At 40.8% G+C, this 23,152-nt stretch overlaps 1 protein-coding gene across 1 annotated transcript in view; it reads right to left on the bottom strand.

Moving 5' to 3' along the window:
- LOC126267871 (translation initiation factor IF-2-like) overlaps nucleotides 1-23,152 on the bottom strand; it is a 128,185-nt gene that overhangs the window by 35,968 nt on the left and 69,065 nt on the right. The gene's annotated exons all lie outside the window — the stretch shown is intronic.

The following is a 23,152-nucleotide window of genomic DNA, read 5'->3' as shown; positions in this document are numbered from 1 at the left end:
TCTAAGCATACGTGTCATTTCACGATGGAGTGTCCTGGTGTGACTTTCAGATAGTATAGTGGACAACTCATCATTGTTACACAAGACTTGATACAAGACAGGGTGGTTTGCAGTGCCTCTTTAAGAATTTCCTCTTATGTAAAGTTTTCGTTATGATTACTGACGAATTTTTTTCTAAAATAGTAATAATTTCGTAGGACTGTTCATTTGTTTCAGTATTTGTGATTAGTTCGCCAGGAAAAGGTGACGATGTTATTGCTCTTTTTGATTTAATGCCAAACGTGGCTTCAAAAGAACTTCGGTGTATTCCTTAGGGACACATAGTGCTCATGTCAAACACAACAAAGGGCAAACCATCTTTCCGTATATGTGAACCGCTAATGTTCATGCTAATTGACCATCTCAACTGAGTCTTTTGTTTGACTAAGACGAGGCATTCCATTCCCTGTCTTAATATCCTTCAACATAGCGTATAGTTCATATTGAACTTGTTTACTGATTTCCCTGTCATGACCTCCTTGCAGTTCAGCTGGGGCACACAATGTTTAAAAGATGTTTAAAGGTTCTGATAAGCAATTGCCTCAGCTGTCTTAGTTTTCAAAGTTCTTAGCTAGAGAAACTTCCGTTAAATGACCTCTAAAGACGTGCTGCACTTAGTTCCAGCACAAATCACCTCAGAAGTTATTTTAGAGTACTTTTCTTGAGAAAACTGAAAAGATTTTTCCGCTTGCTTAGTCGCAGTTAATGTAACTTCTGAAAAGAAAGATCGAGGTTCACTATAGTACCAATTCAGTATAAAATAGGGTCTTAGAAAAATAAATTATAATTTAAGAAAACGTTGCAAGCCCCAGAAAACTTGCATAAAACTGACAAGAATGTCTGTTCAAGAGTAAGTCAAATGTATGTCACGTGACTTCAGCCACGAAAGAGCGAAGGATATGGCGACAGACTATCGCCTCTGTTGACACCGGCTTTTTGTTTCGATCTCATATCATGTCACGGTGATGTCACCAAAGAAAGTCGACATTCCCCCTCTGTTGTCTTTTATGCCAACAACGTTCAGACTGTGAAGTACGCAGATAAACAGTTGAATATACCTACCGGTCATAGTAAAAAGTAATGAGAACTTCAGGGAAGCACTTAACTTGTCAAGACATTTATGAACACACATAATCATCTGTACTTCCAAATAATAAATATGAACTCTCAATCATCTACAGTTATTGTGGTGTTCGAAAGATATCATCATGAATACCCAAAGCAGTTGGTGCATGAGTATGCACAATTCTCTTTATTGACTACTACTTTCGATGAGACCAGCATTCTCTGGTTGCCACATTTCATACAGCAAATACCGTAAGTGAGTGATAAGTCCATTGCATAGATATAAACAGTGACAGGAAGCACGGAAATAAGAAGAATAGCAACATTCACAAGATGATGAGTGGGGTGACTCTTCACCGACTCCTGCTACGGATACCTGTTTACACAAATGTATTTGACGTCAAGTATCTTTCCCTAAGTGTATACGGTAATTTTATTTTCGACATATGTTGCGCAGGAAGTGATAGTTTCCTTGTCGGCAGTTATCAGTATGGTTCACACAGAAGCCATCGTATCTCTAACAACGAAGCATGCCGAGTTCTTAAGTGGAGCGTAACACAAGTCATTTACCAAATCCTCCTGTAAAGTTAGTGTAAGGAAAATTATAAATTTAGCTTAGAAAGCTTTACGGTCCGCTTTCGATATTTGTGCTACGGTAAACCCTTACCACTGCCCCTAACAACCATTATCAGTAAGGTGCCGGTATATTTATGGGAACATAAACTGTGAACTGTTGTCAGTAATCGAGACCAATGACCAAGTTAGAAGCAGCCAAACAACTGCTCAGTGAAACACAGCCTATTACGTGATCGTACGATGCTACATGGCGAAAACAATATTTCACCCATTATCTTTCGGCACCAGCCTCACACTGTACAACTTGTACATATATCGATTTGTTTGTGTATGTTGGTTTTATTTTTTACAGGGAACTGCGTCATAAATCGGAATTTACAGCAGCTATCTTGCAGCGTGCAAGCAATAAAAAGAGCATCGAAAATACAGTAGGGCTGTAAAAGATGAGATATTCGAGTGCTGTATTCCGCTGATCTGTCAGTATTCTGTGTATATTAGGTGTCACCCCGATTTTTGTGGTGGTTTGCGCATAATTAAACTGCATTTCTAAGAGAAAACATGTACTCAACAGCGTTATTGACGGTGAAATTAATTCCGCTATTTGATCTAGTTCATTGGGAAGTGTATTGAGTTGCAATTATACAGTACTTTCGCACATATGGGATCAGCTTACATATCCTAGAAGCGATCTACTAGACTTCTCACCGATGTTTTCAATCCGCTTTTCTCAATATATCACTGTTTTATACGACGTTACCAGTGATTCTTTATATATGAGACGAAATTAAGTAACACAAGAAAATAATAAATTAATTTAGGAAAGTGTAACATTTTCCTTTATATACGGTAAATTGGTAAGTTTTTCAAACTTTGTCTCACACCACGACAATGCTTTCCTTCAAAAATCTTTTTCTGACCGGAAACGTGACTGCCGGGGACCTGTTCCCATGCTCTTTGATATCTCATACTTTCACACTTTGCACTTCTTATGTCCTATTACAACAGTATCTCTTTAAACTATTTTGCAGATCACTTATATATTTCTTCATGCATCCTCGACTTTCCTCGAAGACTAACAAAACAATTAGGCTCTCTGTTGTTAAAAAATGACTGCCACTCTCTTGCCTCATCGTGATCAACGGCTACCGATGTTGTTTCAAAACTACTGAATTTAGAATTTTTGCACTACGTAGGAATAAATTCCAATGTCAATCGTCGGTAATACCAATCGCTTAAAGCACAGATGATACGAAACGAAAAATTCTCTGGTTACACACAGGACATGAATATCTAATTGACATGATTCCATGAATGTCATTGTGTTTCAGGTTGCATCTAATTCAGCAAGTGTGTCGGAATACGTCATGTAACTAGCATAAAATGAGCTAATGTTGCGATACAGGCGAAAGCGGAATAATATTACTGCTGCTGTTTCCAGTTACTGTTATTGTAATCATTTGTCTTTATTCATCTCATTACAATTTTTAGTTATATTTTCATTATAGTTATTATCGTTAAGGTTTGGTGTTATTTTTTTACTAAACAATGAATACGTATGTTATTTTACTGTTATTCGTGTAAACTATTCCACTCGAAATAGATGACGTGACAATGAAATGTGTTCATATTCTGTTCATTCTTTTCATTTTTTTAACTTTTACGCGTTTCTAGTACATGAATATTTTGCTGAGTTTCATTTGAAAATCGCGAAATTCAGAAAATGCTGTCATGGGCTTTATTAAATCTAATATTCGAGGGCGAATATAATGCTTTCAGTACCTTATGTATAAGTACGGAAAAGTCAAGAAAATATAAAGACATTCTTTCTGTATTTGGAAGCTCAGTATATCGTTTCTTCCTGTGCGTGTTTTTGTAACACCACCTACTGCAATATTCGAAATTTATTTTTTCTCCATATTTTACCCATGCGTGGTTCAGAATGCAACTCAATAGGTTTCACGTCATTTCTTAAAGTAAACAGTTCATCACTATAACATAGTACGTTCGCGTCGTGTTTCATACATTTTGTTGCATAATGGCATTTCATACATTTTGCAATACTGTGCTTATTGGCCATTCTTCACTGCAGTCTTAAAAACTGCTATCAGCATCTATTTACCATATAATTATTATCTCGTTTCGGCAGTTAACAAGCACGAAACGACTCGAGAAAGAAAGACAGAAGGCATCAAACTCAGCACACAGATGGCGAAATTACTGCAATGTACACTGCGCAACACAAGTAAAGGACGACTCTTCCGAAAACCATTAACTTTCTTCCACTGATAACCAGAATTTTGGCTCAAAGTTGCTTCAACAGCAAGGTATCGACACGTGCGAAGAAAGGTCAAAGCTCTGAAAATCAAGTGAGGCGTAATGTGGCTTAGTGATGTCACATCGGCACCAAATTTCATCACGGTCCTACCTAACACACCGTGGACTTGTCAACGATGAGAAGGTCATCACAGCCCTTTTTACCTACATTTCAACGCCCCTTTTGCCGCCTTTGCCATGGAGGTGGGAACCGCGAAACCTAGTGTTGAAATAACGAGGTTTTCTAATGCATGGCCGAGCAAAACATAACAGACACACCGCCACCCAATATCGACACGAGAGGGCTCCAGGGGGCGCCCTAAATGGTGCCAAGAAATCTACCCCATCCCTTGGAGCGTTGATTCACAGATATTTCACGCTCCGAAATGACAGTTCGCGTTTGAGTGAGCTATAGGGTGAGTTTCTGGACATTTGACACTGCTGCCATTCCCTTGACGACCAAACCCTTTTGTAAGAACACCGTGGTCTTGCGACTGGACTGAATGTGACTGCAGCCCTTTGGAGTGCAGCAAAAGTGAAGCTTTTGCTCCGATGTAAGGGCGGAATCACTAGTGAGCGATTAAAACCATTCGACGAAATTTGAACGTGATACGAAGCAGCAAGTGTGTTTTTATATTAATGGACTGAGATCCGCCTCGATTGCGAAAAAGCACCTAGTGTTTACCTAGGTTTCGGTGTAGATAAATACACCTTCTTCAGAACAATAAACTCAAAAGTGTCTATAAAGACCTTTGTCAATAATTAAAAGCTCAGCCTAGCTATATATATTTTTCGCAATCGAGGCGGATCTCAGTCCATTAATATATTAACAAACGATTGCTGACGCGCTGCAATGTTGAAGGTTCTTAAGTGTGTTTTTGCTGTTCCAGCTCTTCTACTTCGCGCCCTACTGTGGTGCGATTATGCAGGCTAGTGACATTAACACATGCATCAATAAAACTGTGAAGGGTCCCTCTAAGAACCCCACCCACACCCCTGTTTGGCAACATCGTTGGTACCACCTACACATCTTTCTTGGATACTTTAAAAATGTTCCTGTGGAGGGACAGACAGTCGCTGATTTTTAGGCGCCGGTGTGAAAGTCGCCTCTTACTCTGAGCATGTAAGCTAGGCGCTTCAGTTCGGAACCGCGTGACTGCTACGGTCGCAGTTTCGAACTTTTCGGTAACAAAAGTCATGGCCTGTATAGACGTCCATAATTAAGAAAATATTGCTCATCCACGATGTCTACGAACTTACCTCTCGATTATGTCCCATAAATATACGTTATCATTCATGTTTGGCGGGCCGGCCGCGGTGGTCTCGCGGTTCTAGGCGCGCAGTCCGGAACCGTGCGACTGCTACGGTCGCAGGTTCGAATCCTGCCTCGGGCATGGGTGTGTGTGATGTCCTTAGGTTAGTTAGGTTAAGTAGTTCTAAGTTCTAGGGGACTGATCACCACAGATGTTAACTCCCATAGTGCTCAGAGCCATTTGAACCAATCCGAGCATGTGGCCAGTAGGCGCTGCTTCAACGACATAGAGACACTTAGCTCTAAATGGTTGCCTGTCACACCGGCGCACAGTAGTCCAGCCCGCTTCAAAACGTTGACAAAATAAAGGAAACGATACGAAAGACTACTAAAAACTGAGATAATTACATATTCTTTGAGTCAATGAATAGGAATACGAAGTCGGAATTACGAAATTCAAAATGAAGGATCAAAAATTATAAGCCTGCTAAATTCGAGTAAGACTTTGGATATCACGTATTATGTAGTCGCTGGTAATGAATTCATTATTCTACATTTTCAAGTCAGAGACGTCGTCATATTAGTAGCTTGTTTCTAGAAGTGTTGCTGTCCGGTTGGCAATGCGAGGTGTTTCAAGAAGGAGATCTTTTGACTTCAGGTAGCATCTGCTTATCTTCTTCAAGTGTTTTTCTCTGGGCTCTCACGATGGATGGATCCGAAGTCTCCAGGAGCCGATGGAATACTATATGCATCGTTTGCTCATGTGAATATTTGCGTGAAAAATCTTCCCCTTAACGCTAGGTTTCCATATTACGAGCATCCTGCGATCTTCCAATAGCCGACCAATCAGCAAAGAAGTACCTTCGATTGTGGCACATTCATGCACCAAAACTATGTGGACTGTGGTCGGTATCGGGAAGTATTAAAGAATATATTGTGTCCGGCGAAGTTGACATCATATTTTCTAGAAATACCCACATTTTCAGAGTTCTTGATAGATATGTTTTAATTCTACAGTCGTCTATACAACATTTGAGTAGTTCTGTAGTATTTCTAAAAAAAAGCTGCATTCCTCGGGGAAACTTAAATGTATTAAAAGAATTGCTTGCAAATTTGCGAAAAAAAATTATCACAATTCTGAATAACTCTCCAGGAACTCTACAGAAAACTCTAACGAGGCGTTTTAGTGTTTAGTTTACGATATAATTGCAATCATGTGAGAACCATTTTTATCTTGTGACACTGCTGTACGTTAGATAAAAGACTTCCCACTACAGACATCCAAATATGTGCACGTAGCTACTTTTGAATTCGTTAACTGTAGTACTAATGTAATAGGTGAGCCGTTTACAATTATGGAACCAGGTAGAGGAAATTTTGTGTCCAATTATTTTGGATAATATCGATAGTAGTTTAGTTTTAAATCGATGTACGTCATAAGAACGGTTAAAAATCTCATAAACATATCTCCTCGAGTGCTACCAGTCTTCTTTATCCTGATAACTAAGCAGGTTATCTGACATATATTAAACAGGCCCAACGAACAAACCTCGAAAAGGGGTCGTTCCGCTATTCACTTTCACCATAAACTGTCACGGCACATACACTATGTGATCAAAAGTATCCGGACTCCGGGAGGAAATGGCTTAAAAGTTGATGGCACCCTCCATCGGTAATGCTGGAATTAAATATGGTGTTGGCCCACATTTATCCTTTATGACAGCTTCCCCTCTCGCAGGAATACGTTCATTAAGGTGCTGGAAGGTTTCTTGGAGAATTGCAGGCCATTCTTCACGGAGTGCTGCAGTGTGGAGAGGTACCGACGTCGGTTGGTGACGCCTGGCACGAAGTCGGCGATCCAAAACATCCCAAAGGTGTTCTACAGGATTCAGGTCAGGACTCCATGCACGCTAGTTTATCACAGGGATGTTATTGTCGTGTAAGCACTCCTCCACAGGCCGTGAATTTTGAACAGGTGTTCGATCGTGTTGAAAGATGCAATCGCCATCCCCGAATTACTCTTCAACAGTGGGGAACAAGAGGGTGCCTAAAACATCAATATAGGGCTGAGCTGTTTTAGTGCTACGCAAAACTACAAGGGGTGCAAGCCTCCTCCATGAACAACACGGCCACGCCATAACACCACCGTTTCCGAATTTTACTGTTTGTACTACACACGCTGGCAGATGACATACGCCGGGAATTCGCCATGACCACATCCTGTCATGGATCGCCACACTTTGTACCGTGAGTCGTCACTCCACACAACGTTTTTCCACTGTTCACTCGTCCAATTCTTACCCTCCTTACACCAAACGAGTCGTCGTTAGGCATTTACCGGCATGAGGTGTGGTTTATGAGCAGCCGCCCGACCATGAAATTCGAGTTCTCCCGCCTAACTTCCATTGTACTTGCAGTGGATCCTGATGCAGTTTGGAATTCCTGTGTGATGGTGTGGATAGATATCTGCCTACTACACATAACGACCCTCTTCCACTGTCGGCGGCCGCTATCAGTCAACAGACGAGGTCGGCCTGTACGCTTTTGTGCTGTATGTGTCCCTTCAGGATTCCACTTCACTATCATATCGCGAACATTGGACCTAGGGGTGTTTTGGAGTGTGGAAATCTCGCACACAGACGTATGACACAAGTGACACCCATTCACCTGACGACGTTCGAAGTCCGTGAGTTCTGTGGAGCGCCCCATTCTCCTGTCTCACAATGTCTAATGACTACTGACGTCGCAAAAGTGCACGTAATTTGAAAATCGTATGTGTCTGGGGGTGTCCGTTTTTTTTTTTTTTTTTTTTTTTTATCGCATAGTGTATCGTAGAGACCTGAGACTGTAACTACACCGCAACATTGGGCAAGTAAGCACTAGTGAAATCTACACAAGATTTTCCTATTCTGTCAAGGTTCGAAACGAGCTGGCCCACTGTGTGACGTTTAGGAATCAATGACTGTCTCTTTCTGTATAGTTAAATTTTAAAGTGACCAACAATGATACACAGGTGGCACCCAACGCGATGCCTAACTTGGAGGTCTATGGGGAAGCTTTGCCGTTTTACTCACCCACGCGTCAATGTCGCACATCCACTAGATGGTGCGGAACAGGAGGGATGAGGAAACATAAAGACGTTTTGCTAGTTGAGATCACATTCAGATAACATTGAATTATGTTGAACGGCCCATAGTGGCTATACCCAGTACACCAGAGCCTAAACTGCAGCCTCATTACACTCCAGAGAAACGCAATCTTGTTCACTGCGCTTGCAGGTTGAAATTGCTCTAAGCACCATGGGACGTAACATCTGTGGTCACCGGTCCCCTTGACTTAGAACGATTTAAACGTAACTAACCTAAGAACATCACACAAATCCATGTCCGAGGCAGGATTCGAACCTGCGACCGTAGTTGTAGCGCGGTTCCGGACCACTCGGCCACAGCGGCAGGTGTAATTCCGGTATAACATAGAATGTCAAATATCTCTGAGAGCTAGTAATGAAGTTTGTTTGGTCACACGTGCCAAATATTCATTCAATAAATGAAGAAGAGATAACCAAAGCTCTAACTGCACCGGATATTTTGAAACGAGGACTTAGATTTAAGATGGATGAAACTAAAGATATTATGCTCATTTAACTTCCGAGCTATGTGCGTGGTACTTCATCTACAGCCTATCGTTATATTTATTATCCTAATTATGGGTCACACTGTTTGACCTAGATACCATACCAGATTTTTTTTACGAGGCTTCATAAAGCACTTGAGAAAACTATATATTTAATTCTGTATGTTTGAAGTTTCATGGTGTTTTTGAAATATAGGTCATCAATGGTATGATAATTGACTGTTGTGGTGGAAGTAAAATCGTCAATATATTCCCAAATCCACGCTAACTTTGATCACCTACTGTTTTTTTCTATTACGTCCTCTACATTTTATAAAATAATTAGTATAGAATCCATTCATCAGTATGTAATCCTTTCACATAAGCCTATATGTTCACGAAACTAAATATCACAGAAGTTAAAGAACAGTCACGATAACCGTATCTGAATATAAAAATCGGTCAAAGTACACCGATTTAATGTTATGTAGAAGGCGCTATTAGGAAACTAGTATGTAGTGTAGTACAACAGACAATAACATATGAAACTGTAGCCAGCAATTTCCCACACAAGCAAATGTATGCCACTAATTAAAAAAAAACAGTACAATTCAAATATGAAAGCGGTGACCTAAGCTTCGAAATATTCAATGAAATATTCCAGGCAATCGTTCACACCCTTTCGCAACTTCATGAGACGACCATCAAATATTCATAGCCGAGTACGTGAAGCAATTAGCATTACTCACGAAGCTTAATCTCGACGGATTTGCGATTACGATGCCTGATCGCTGGATCAGGTGAGCTGTCAGCGAGATGATGCATCCTAAGCCGGAGCGTAGCTAATCTACGTCATATGAACTGTTCCCGGAATGCCCTGGCCCTTCTCTTACATTTACTCGCGCTTCAGTTTTGCCGTCTGCCGTAGTCGCGACCGTTGACCATGGGCCCTGTGCGTTCGGTACTCAACACTGTCAGTCTCGTAATGTATCAGACGGGTACTAATTACGAATTACGCTATGTGGCAGCACATGCATAATTGCATTCAGATAACCAGAGCAATGGCAGATCGATACACCTATTCTGTATTTTATTTCCTCTAGTGTCTGTGTTAAATATTAATCCTTGTGTTATTAGCAATAGAATATAGCCCAGGTTCAGTCAGTTCTTCAAACTTGCGAATTCGACAAATTGCAAGGGATGATGTTATTTTACGTGTACATCTACACTGATGCTCCATACTCCACCTTACGGCGCGTGGTGGAGGGTACACCGTACCACTAGCAATCATATCCTTTCCTGGTTCGCTCGCTAATTGAACGACTGTCTTCATGCCTTCGTATGATCCCTAGTTTCTCGTACCTTACCACTGTGGTCCTTACTCGCAATGTATATTGGAGGCAACACAATCTTTCTGCAGTTAGCTTCAAATGCTGGTTTAATTAATTTTCTCAGTAGTCCTCTAAAAGAACATCACATTCCCTCCAGTAAGTCCCATTTGAGTTCCCGTAGCATCTCCGTAACAACTGCGTGTTGTTCTAACCTACCGCCCGCTTCTGAATTACTTCGATATTTTCGTTTAATCCGATCTGGTGTGGATTCCAAACACTCGAAAAGTACTCAACAAAGAGTCGTAACAGTGGCCTATAGGTGGTATGTCGTACAGATGAATCACACTGTCCTAGAATTCTGACAATAAACCGAAGTCAACTATTCGCCATTCTTACCGCTATCTTCATATGCTTATTCCACTTAATATTACTTTGTAACGTAACGCCCAGATATTTAAACGACGTGACTGTTTCAAGCAGGACACTACTAATGATGCATAACACTGGTTGTATGACTTAGGCTATAACAAGAAGGAAGGGAGATGAGAGTTAAATGTACTGTGGACGCAGATGTCAGTAGAGAATGCTAGGGGCCGAGAGAGAGAGAGAGAGAGAGAGAGAGAGAGAGAGAGAGAGAGAGAGAGAGAGAAAGTGAGAGGAGAAGGAATAAAAGTTCAGATTGTCAGTTAATGGTAAACTGTATTGTCACTTTTGTTGACTTGATTTTTAGTTAGAAGTGACATTTTATATGAATCATTTTCTGTAGCTCGTCGTGGACTACTAAGAAGCATTGAATGTCAGATAGCATCATTTACTTCGGAATCTTACATGAACTAAGACTAGTTGGTAACTAAATGAAGAAAAAGTCCGCTGGCCTCCTCTAATCACGAGTTATATTTATGGAATAAAAGTTCGCTTCAGGAGACAGTAATTTAGTAATTCATTGCACATCCGATTACGAAGTATTAAGATCTTCAGGTGCCATCAAATAATTATGGGTACATAATTACCTGGCGGTCGGGCCATCAGTCCTGGTGGCCAAACTGAGGTCAAACAAAGCTATGGGAACATAGGACCAGCAACAAGAGCATCCACCCGAAAGTGACTGACTGGATCGACCGCCACAAACTTACGATCCCATAATTATTTGGTGGCACCTGAAGATGAATCTTTACGTTTCGATACCAGTCATTCAATAAATTAAGAAATTGCCAGAAATGAAAGCGGATTTTCACTCTATAAATACGTTCCTCAGTTGCGGATGTTCACCGAATCAAGTAGTTTGAACCACGAATTACTCTGATGAATTCTATCGACAGACCAATTTCTGCACTGTGAGGGAGGAAACGACACTGAAGCTATCTGTAAACCTACATCGGTCTCCATTGAAAAAATTTTGAAAATCTCTGAGTGACACTCTGAAAACCTTTTCACATCAGGATTGTTGGATACTACTTCTAAACGTTGTTCCTGTATTTGCTATTATTTTAAATTTCTGGATATTCTGCGGCAGAAAATTGTTGTTGCTTTATACCCACAGATACATGTCCATCGAACAAGCGAAGCATCAGTAATATTGTATATTCAGATTACGAGGGTATTGTGAAAGCGTTAGTGTCGGTAGCATAGAGTAGAATTTCAAAGGTTGCCAAAGAAACACTTTTGCCATATTAACAGAAGATTGTTAGACGGTATTAGTAGTTAAGATTGCCTGACACTGAGTCATATGCTTCACCTCCGGTAGTAATTTGTGTACAAAGGAAATACAGAGTAGCACCGTGATTCGGAAGCCACGTCAAACTATATACCCTCCCTGTACGTAACGGGGTAAGTCAAACAGAAGTTCCGAGGTTGACAAGGACACAGCACTTATAATTGTAGTTTCCCTCTACCAAAACTACTGTTCCCTAGTTCCCTTTTAAGGTCAGGTTTGTGTTTTCTTATGTTGAACCTGTTAAATGTGTAGTGTAGTTTAAAGTAGTACGTATATAGATGAACTTATTAAATAATAGTTAGTACATTCGTTTGTGGTAATGGCGAACAGTTTCTATGTATTCTCCCAAAATGGTTCAAATGGCTCTGAGCACTGTGGGACTTAACATCTGAGGTCATCAGTCCCCTAGACTTAGAACTACTTAAACCTAACTAACCTAAGGACAGCAAACACATCCATGCGCGAGGCAGGATTCGAACCTGCGACCGTAGCAGCAACGCGGTTTCAGACTGAAGCGCCTAAAACCACTCGGCCACAACAGCAAGCAATGTATTCTCCCTGATTACACTATGTGAGATACTTTACTATTTACTATAGGGGAATACTGAAACACACTCCTAATAATGGGTAGAAAATATAATATAGGAAATTTCAGTACACACAGCTGCGAAATACAGAAATATGAAATCTTTATCACTAATTGAGTATTGATTTAAATTCTCTTTCTTCTGCCCTGAAGTATTAGGTAAAAAGGCACTTCTGCTTTCTTTTTATTTTCACTCATTTCTGCTGGTCATTCAACACTTACTTTCTTTCATGGCTAACAGATTGCAGCTGCTACAAGGCCCAAGCTGACATCCTTTTAAAGGGCCTTCCATTTATTCTTGTACTTGTGAAATATTTCAGGGAGGCGCAGGCAATTTGGGAACGTCTGTTTCATTCCTGAAGTGGGCCAGCTGTCAGACTCCTCTCAAGCGCATAGGAAATCATATTTCACCTCACTGTACAGTCTGTAATCTTAGAGTACCAAACATAATTTGAGGTAATAATCTTGGGGTTGAAGCACCTTTTTCCCGTGTTTGCTTTAACAATACATAAGTTTTCACATGGGGTCCGCCTTTAGTAAAACAGAATTTTGTTTTTTGATCCATACATGTTTCACTGGAGTTGCAGCATCTTCCGTAGACTTTTATTTTATTGCTGTTAAAGAAAAAGAAACAGTAAAGAAACAGTAAAGAAACAGTAAAGAACTTTTTTATCTTTAACAGCCACAAAATAAAAGTCCACTGAAGATGCTGCAATTGCCGTGAAACATGAATGGTAGAAAGAACAAAATTGTTTTTTTTCGTAAAGGCGAACTCCGTCCAACAACATAATGTATGGGCTTTATCTTCCACCAGAAAAAAAGGGGAAGAAGACATAATAACTACATACAGAGATTAGACACCTACACTAAAAAAAAAAAAATATTACACACCACGGAGCAATCATCTCAATGTGACGGGAATCAGTATACGTTATGTTCATGTACGGTAAAATAAATGATTACCATTTCAGAAAGATTTGATGATTTAATTAAGAGGAACAACTACTCAAACTGATCAAGTCCATAACGACTTGGTCCACCTTTGGCCCATATACAAGCAGGTATTCGACGTGGCTTGGCTTGGTTTAGAGGTTTTAGTTGTCTTCCTGAAGGATATTGTGCCACACACTGTCCAATTAGTGCGTCAGATCGTCAAAACCCGATCTGGTGGGAGGGATCTTTCCATAATGCTCCAAACGTTCTCAGTTGGGGAGAGATCCCGCGACCTTGCTGGCCAAGGTAGTCTTTGAGAAGCACCAAGACAAACAGCAGAAACTCTCGCCGTGTGCAGGTGGGGCATCTCTTGCCTACTGCCAGACAACCAGAGCCGTTGTTTTTTAGTACCATTACATTTCATAGAAAGACCATTTTGGTTGTCGTCTGCCGTACCATTACAGTGCAATGATACGTCGACGATGTTCTGCACCTCGCTTTGTCGCCCTCCATGCCATGCCATCCTGGAATTACATTTCAGCGAGATACGGCCCAATTGAGAACGTTTAGAGACATATGGGCTGGGGCCTCCAACCAGCTCGGGTTTTGACGATCTAAGGCGCCAGTGGGTCAGAATCTGACACAGTATCCCTTACGAGGACATCCAAGAACTCCGTCAATGAATGCTAAGCCGGATAACTGCTTGCATAAGGGCCAGACAGAGACCAATACAATATTGACTCGATCAATTTGTGAATCTCTTTCTCTTGAATAAATCGTTCCACTTTTCTAAAATTGCAATCATTTTTGTATCTGTGCAAGTACATCTACCGATATCTGCCCCATTCGGATAATTTCTTCGTCGTGCGTCTTCTTTTTTTGTCTTAGGGTGTAGTTTTACGCATTTCCTCTAGTCTTCCGACATCTTTTTTCTTCATGGAAAGCTACTATGAGCCCCAACTGACATCAGTTCCTTGTAAAATATTTCCATTTATTCCTCTACTTGTAGGGTAGTTACCAGTCTCCTGCCATGCGTGTGTTAAATAGTGTTTATCTGTTTTTACGGTTGGTACTGCTGAGTATCTGAAAGTATCAAGCTTCAGTTTACAGCTTTTATTTTCCAGACGAGAACAAGAGAAGAAGACATCATTGCTATACCTAGCGTTTAGAGACATACATTTCTGTCTTTGTTATGCTAAACGTTTACCGAATAACGCTAAGAAATGTCCGCACCTTAATGTCTATACACGTATCTCCCATCAATTGCCTTTCCTAAGTAGCCTCTGTAATTCTTGTATTCTGAATCTTCATAGTTCAACATCCACATTTACAGCCCATATATACTGATATCTGTATCTACACTGTCCGAAAAAAAAGTAGAATAACCCAAAAAAAAAGGGGAGGAAACGATATGAAAGCTCACGACTACAAGGGTTTGTGACGTCATACTGTCTCTTAACTCTGGTACTGACCGACAGATTGACGCAATAACGTTTTTTCTCTTCTTTTTGAACGGCATCCGAAAGCGCTTGAATGGACTAATACAGTGACACATCGCTTGTTATTGGTGAGGTTTAAGCTCTCCGCAAAAATACCTGTGACAGAACTGAAATTTGAAGGCAAGTCGCCGGAATTGCCTTTTGCTTTGTATACACTTTGTTGCCAGGCTACGTCATTGTATCAGTCATTTAGACTGTTTAGTTGTCTGAATTGCAGGACTGGCAGGAACTGTGTCGCCTATCGCCAGCTCATTTCTGATTCAATGTTCTTTCGATACGGATTCGTACACCGACGAGGATAAATTAGACATGCTGCTTTATTCGTAAAATTGCGGCATGAGGCGTACTGTCAAGGAATGTGAGATCAGCCAGAGGAATTTCATTCGCATCTTGCGTCGACAAAAATCGCACCAATATTTTGCTGGCTTGTTCTGTACTGCCTGGGAGACGACACTACGCTTTTCCAACGTGACAGGCAGGGTAGCTTAAAATGCATGCTGTCTTCGTCAGGTACAAGAATAACGACCAAGAAGTGTAAACCTATGTTGGGATTTTATAGGAAATTCCCTTGTGGCACTTGAAGGACGTTAAAATGAAATACACTACTAGCCATTAAAATTGCTACACCACGAAGATGACGTGCTACAGACGCGAAATTTAACGGACAGGACAAATGTGCTGTGATATGCAAATGATTAGCTTTTCAAGGTTGGCGCCGGTGGCGACACTTACAACGTGCTGACATGAGGAAGGTTTCCAACCCCTTTTTCATACACAAACAGCAGTTGACCGGAGTTGTCTGGTGAAACGTTGTCGTGATGCCCCCTGTAAGGAGGAGAAATGCGTACCATCACGTTTCCGACTTTGATAAAGGTCAGATGGTAGCCTATCGCGATTGCGGTTTATTGTATCGCGACACTGCTGCTCGCGTTGGTCAAGATCCAGTGACTGTTAGCAGAATATGGAACCGATGGGTTCAGGAGACTAATACGTGAAGCCGTACTGGATCCCAACGGCCTTGTATCACTAGCAGTCGAGATGACAGGCATCTTACACATGGCTGTAACGGGTCGTGTAGCCACTTCTCGATCCCTGAGTCAACAGATGGGGACGTTTGCCAGACAATAACCATCTGTACGAACAGTTCGACGACGTTTGCAGCAGCATGGACTGTCATCTCGGAGACCATGCCTGCGGTTACCCCTTAACGCGGCATCACACAGACTGGAGCGCCTGCGATAATGTATTCAACGACTAACCTGGGTGCACGACTGGCTAAATGTCATTTTTTCAGGTGAATCCAGGTTCTGTTTAGAGCATCATGATGATCGCATCCGTGTTTGGCGACATCGCGGTGAACGTCTCGGTCACCTCATGTTCGCGTTGACGGCAGTTTGAACAGTGGACGTTACATTTCAGATGTGTTACGACCCGTGGCTCTACCCATCATTCGATGCCTAGCAAATCCTACATTTCAGCAGGATAATGCACGACCGCATGTTGCAGGTCTGCACGGGCTTTTCTGGATACAGAAAATGTCCGACTGCTGCCCTGGCCAGAACATTCTCCAGACCTCTCACCAACTGACAACGTCAGGTCGATGGTGGCCGAGCAACTGGCTCGTCACAATACGCCAGTCACTACTCTTGATGATCTGTGGTATCGTGTTGAAGCTCCATGGGCAGCTGTACATGTAAACGCCATCCAAGCTCAGTTTGACCGTTTGTTCTGGATACTGATTTCTCAGGATCTATGCACTCAAACTGCGTGAAAATGTAATCACATGTCAGTTCTAGTATAATATATTTGTCCAATGAATACTCGTTTATCATATGCATTTATTCTTGGCGTAGCAATTTTAATGGCCAGTAGTATACATATCCATACTTTCTTATGAACGTTCTGTCTGTTCTAGAATAGGTACCTCAGGATAAGCGACAGAGTCTGCTGTTCCTATACAATGGCTTAGCAACCCACTCATCCCGTGTTGCAACCCAAATATTGATTTGGAAGTTTCCTGACCGTTTGATAGGACGATATGCACCCATACTATAGCTGGACAGGGGTCGTGATTTGACTTCTGAATTCTTCGTACGAGGAGCAGTGCAAGATGCTGTCTGTCATAAATTCCCAACTACGCCAGACGATATGAGCTGTCGAAATGCCACAGCATGCATTACATATCACCGTGTACTTTCATCATCTGATCTGTCTACCGAATGGCGATTGTAAATGTGCTTAGCAACGTTCCATTCACAAAAATATGTAACTGATGGATGACATGTCATCTGTCATGCTGAAAAATTTATTTATTTAAAGTATATTCCGTCTAATTATAGTTCCGAGTAATATTTATTGACATATTCGTCCAACAGCAGGTGGTTTAGTTTAAGAATCAGTCAGGGGTCTCCAGACAAAAACAGGTCTTCCTTTCCATCTCTAACAAAGATAATTGGGTAGTTTCTTTTTCCCTCGAATGGGGCTGTTTACCATTATGAAGTATGAGTGAGCGACGTCACTGTTTCGGCTTTGACATGTAAACAATAACGGAGCCGTTGTGTGTGGGAGGGGGGAAGGGGGGGAGATGGCTCTGAATGGAAAACTGCCTGACGTATCTGTAGTTGTGTAGTTGTAGCCATAAAAACCTGGGAACGTACACACATCTGAAATGATTTTCATAAGCCCCATCTGATGCGGCAGAAGTTAATGTATGCCATAGTTCCATGTATAAAAATCGTGGTTCACCCAGTATCTACGGCCTATAGGAAATAAGGTTTTATCTTAACACTTTGCCGTCCGGTGACACCACAGTGGTGTCCTGAGCACAGTATCACGCAGTGGACGGTGACAGCACTTTCGTATCTTTTTCATCCTATTGTTGTTTTCTTTAGGTAACAATAAGCTACACACGTCAACAACTCTTTTGTTTTTATAAGTACTTGTGCACTTTGATTATGGCAGACAAAGGAGACGATACGATTATTTACGATGAGTGCGCGGACGTCTTGTGTGACGTTCCGGACGACTTGGTCGATTGTGAAGAAGAAGGAATTGGATATAAAAAAAGAAAAAGAAGCAAAATCCTCGGAAGATAGTGAAATATGTCCAAGAGTAATCCGGCGAACGCTAGTGTTGCCAACTGATTCGGATTAGTCAGAGGAAGAAAACAATGATTTACTGACGACCAGTAATAGATTTGGAGGATCTCCGGGTCCACACATATTTCCTAAAGATACACAGAGCGTCGTGGACATCTTAAAATTATATAATGGGAACGTTCTATTTAAATATATTAGAAACGAAACCAACAAGTCATTACAGTCAAAATTGCAATATAAGGAAACTGGATAAAAAATGTCAAACTTGTCGGTATTATGGGACCCGAACTTAGAAAATGGCCTGGGCTTGCTATCCTTACGGGAATCGTAAAAAAAAGCAAGGATCGATGATTACTGGTCAACGAGTCCGTTGATAGACACACCGATATTTCGCAAAACGATGTCCCGCAACCGATTCTGACAAATATTATCATTTTTAAATTTTTCCGACAAGAATTATAAACCGGATAGTGCCGACCGGCTTTTCAAAGTGAAGTTCGTGACTGATTATTTTTCCAAAAAGTTTAAAGAAATGTTTAATCTAAGTCATAACATCTCAACTGATGAAAGAATTATACCATGGCGTGGAAAGTTAAATTTAAGAGTTTGCAATCTGTCTTCCGGCGCCAAGTGAATAAATTTGTACAAGGCATGCGTACGGCAAAGTGTTAACTGCATAGGCCTGTCTTACTGCATATAACGACAGAGCTTCGCATGAGAGCTATGCCTGGCGGTTTTTACACTGTAATAACCGGCTGTGGCCACATTGTTTCATTGTTTTCTAAGTTTAGTACATTTCTTGGATTCGTTGTGAAGAGTTTCAACTTCAACGTTACCAACATTACATCAGTTCATTCGCCATTTCAAGCGCTCTCAGATGCCGTTAAAAAGTATATCATTCCTTTAAAAAGGTCATACTTGCTTCAGCATCTCGATAGATACAAGAGATACACGTTCTCACATACCAAAGTACAAGCCCTTCGCGTGATACCATTTGCCGGAAACCTTGTCTGGATACCAGAAATTGTTCTCGGTGTAAAAGAAATGTTACGTCTTATATGACTTACCTTGTATGGTCAGATTTACGGAGGACTGGGCAATATGACATCACTTATTAGCATACCGTTGTAACATCTCAGGTCTAGATGCGTGCAATAATTTTGTTGGAAAGGTGCGAGATGAAAGACAAGCACACCATTGGCAGTATAGTCGATAGTATCGAATACGGACCTCTGGTACAGAGGGGAGTGGAGGGTGTGAATCAGAGGCTCAACTGTTCTGAGACCACGTATGCTGCAGATTCCTCGCGTTGCACAATACCTGGTGGGATTTCAGGTTCTGCTAAATAGGACGGTAGTCCATTACAATAAGAGACAGCCAATCCAGTAATGAGGGCTGTCTGGAGAAGACTGGGCAGTTTTTATGAGGTGTTATTGTAAAGTTTCAACAATGGGCTTGTACAATGGTGGCATTTACATGCTATTGTGATGCAGCTCCTTCTAAATAGTCCCCTTCTGACTGAACACACCGACTCCAATAGTGTTTCCACTTTTGGAAACATTCCTGAAATTTTTTTCTGAAGTGTGTTAAGGGCGCTCACTGTATTTGCCTGGAAGTTTTCAATCGAGTCCAATCGCTTCCCTTTCAGTGAAAATTTCAGTTTAGGGAACAAGTAGAAGTCCACAGGGGCCAAATCAGGGGAATATGGTGGTTGCGGAAGCCCAGGAATTTTGAATTTGGTCAAAAATTCAACGATGGAGAAGGCACGATGAGCTGGAGCATTGTGATGGTGTAGTACCCAACTCCTGTCTTTCCACAATAAAGGCCTTTTCTACCATGCCTTTTCGTGCAAACTCTCAAGGCAACATTTCTAGTACTCCGCGTTAATCGTCTGTCTTTCAGGGGTAAATTCGTGATGCGCAATACCGGTAGAATCGAAAAAAAAATCACCAACATTGTCTTCACCTTCGACAGACTTTGCTGTGCTTTTTTCAGTCATGGTGGACCTGGAGTCTTCCGCTGCGAAGACTGCACTTTGGTTTCAGGATCGTATCCATATACTCACGATTCTTCACCTTTAATTACCCTGTTTAACAAATCTGGGTCATTTTTAGCCTGATTAATCAGTTCTTGGCACACTTAAAGTCTGTATTGCCTCTGTTCACTTGACAATACTTTCAGAATGATTTTTGCGGACAATCGACGCATGTTCAGATCTTCAGTAAAAACTGCCTGAACTGCATAGAAACTTAAATTAAGTTCGTCAGTCATCTCCCTAATTGTAAATCTACAATCAGGGGGCACTAAGTCGAGAACTTTCACAACATTTTCACTCGTTTTTGAGGTGGAAGGACAGATAGGCCGTGGTTCACCTTCAAATGATTCATGGCCGTTTATAATCTGCTGAATCAGACAAAAACATTTAACTGGCCCACACAATTTTCTCAAAAAGCTGTTTTTAATGGATCGTAAGTCTTAGAAGCGTATTTCCCGGTTTTAAGACAATTTCACACAGACTCGTTGTTCCGTTTTTATGTCCATTTTCATATAGACAGAATCCGGCAACAAGCCATAACAGACGCACAATCAACCAGCTGCCACAACGAACTGAAAAAAGGAAACGCAGTTTCTTGTCAGAGGGCGCTCAAGGACAAGGCAATGACTCATTTCCCATCATCTGTGTACCTTCCTCCCAGAGAAGTAACCAGTACGTAATGCTTTCTTAAAACTTTCCAATCACACACCGTAGGTTAGAGGGAGTCTGGCAAACACAAAAAGTGTTTCCGTCGCAAACGGTGCAGGGCGAACACAGGAAGAACGCAGGTCTAGAAACCGTCGGCATAACAAATGTAAATTGTCGTAGCTGGCTTGGGAAAGTACCAGACGTAAGCGCTAATAGAAAGTACTGATGCCCAAATAGTTATATGCACTGAAAGCTGTCTAAAGCCGGACGTAAGTATACCTGAAATTCTTGCGAAAGACCTAATGGCATTCAGAAAAGACAAGCTAAATACACACAGCAGTGGCAGAATTCAAGTAGACAGCCCCTGTAGTTTACTATGGATGGAGATCATTCTTGCCATCTGTAATAAAATAAAAGTGCCTCCTTTTGCAAACCTCCAAACTTAGATGGTGCAAAGGTTCAAAGACAGAATCAGTCTAGTTTCAAACGCGTATCCGACTCATGCAATTATAGCTGGTGATGACTTCAATTGTCCCTCACTATGTTGGCAAAAATACATCTTTAAAACTGGAAGTACGCGTGAAACATGATCCTAAATTGTGCTAAAAACATTCTCTCAAAATTATTTAGAGCAGTTAGTTTATGACCCTATTTGAATAGTGACCCACTAGCAACAAATAATCCTGAGTTGAAAACGAGCAATTAAGCAGATACTGTAATTAGTGAACTCAGAGGTGTCGAGGCGAGACTCAATACAGTAACTTCCCAACCCCCCAAAAAAAGAACCAAAAATATATCTGTTAAAAAAATTAGATAAAAATTCGTTTGATACCTTAATGAGACACAATCTCTCTTCCCTTCTAATTATTCTAATTAACAAGGTAAGTGCAGATCAGATGCTGCCTGAAATCACAGAAATAGTATCGACAGTAAATCAGAGATTTATACCAAATAAATTAACAAAAGACAGAGACGATTCCACATGGTACTCAAAACTGGTCGGAACACTGTTGTGGAAACAACGAAAGAAAGATGCCAATTTCCAACGAAAGCTAAATCCCCAAGATTGGCGACAGAATCAAGAAATTTAGCCCTTACTTCAGTGTGAGATACTTATAACTGTTTCCACAACGAAATGTTATCTCGAAACATGGCAGACAAACGAAAGAGATTCTGGTCGTTTGTACAATATGTTGCAGAAAAACACAATCAATACTTTGTCAGCACGACAGTGCTGCTATGGGGGAGTTACTAAACACGGACTACCAAAACTTCTTCACCAGAATAGACGAAGTAAATATTCCAGAATCCGAATAAAGAACATGAGTACCTTAGAAATGATTATCCTCAGAGCTGTGAAGTAACTTAAATCACTTAACAAAAACCAGTCCTCTGTTCAACATTCTCTACAAGTTAGGTTCCTTTCAGTCTATTCTAATGCAATAGCATGCGAAAATATTTTCTTGATGACATCTTCAGTAGGAAAAAATAGTCATCATAATTAAATGAGAGAAATCAGAACTTTTTTCATTGTGCTGTCCGAGAGACGAATAATAGGTAATTAGTTGAAGGTGGTTCGAAGGCACTTAAGTTGTGATTTGCAGAGTAGTGATGCTAATGTTGGTGAAATCTGGATATTATACAGTTCTACCAGCCAGCTAAATTAGGGGGCTCACAACGAGGTCCTTTCAAACAATGATACACAGCGACAACTTTGTCCCACACTTGGCATCTGCACGTCCTTCACAATGATCATTCAATATCTGATACTGCTCACATCACATATATGCCCTACCAGGCCTGGTAAGGGTGCTCAATATGAAGAACTTTTTTAGGAATGTTTTGTAGGTTCTGGTCCACTTTCATCAAATCACCAAAGATGAACATAATTTCTTTGAAATTATATGCTTTCTTTCCTCCTTGGGAAAATTACCCATCTACACACAAATGAAATTAACTAAATGTCATTGTTTTTCACATTCTTAGGTTCTCCTATTACCAAGAAAATCAAGTTTAAGAAAAAAAAGGGAAACAGAGGCAACCTAGAGGTAAATGCAATCAAATTTATACCAATGATTTATTGAGAATTTTGAATAGATGAGAGAGTCTTCTGAATTAATAATTTTTTATGTTTTTGAGCGTAAACTTCCTTGAACTTCTACGAGACTCACATATAATTTTATCCTTGTATCTCTTACTACAACAATTTTTTTCTCGTTTACATCCAATACAACACCCATCTTTTTGACCTTGTACCCTTATAAAATTCTTGAACACTTTTATATTAATCTATTCACCACACTGCCTCAGGTGAAACTTTTTGTTCATATAAAGGATGTAAATATTGGCAGAAAATAAATATTTTTAAATCAGAATTTCTATGTTGCGAAATTCATTATCATTATTTGTAAACCCCCCCCCCCCCCCCCCCATGAACCATGGACCTTGCCG

Source organism: Schistocerca gregaria, chromosome 4 (assembly GCF_023897955.1).
Source record: "Schistocerca gregaria isolate iqSchGreg1 chromosome 4, iqSchGreg1.2, whole genome shotgun sequence".
NCBI lineage: Eukaryota > Metazoa > Arthropoda > Insecta > Orthoptera > Acrididae > Schistocerca > Schistocerca gregaria.
This window is presented reverse-complemented; position numbering and strand designations above follow the sequence as displayed.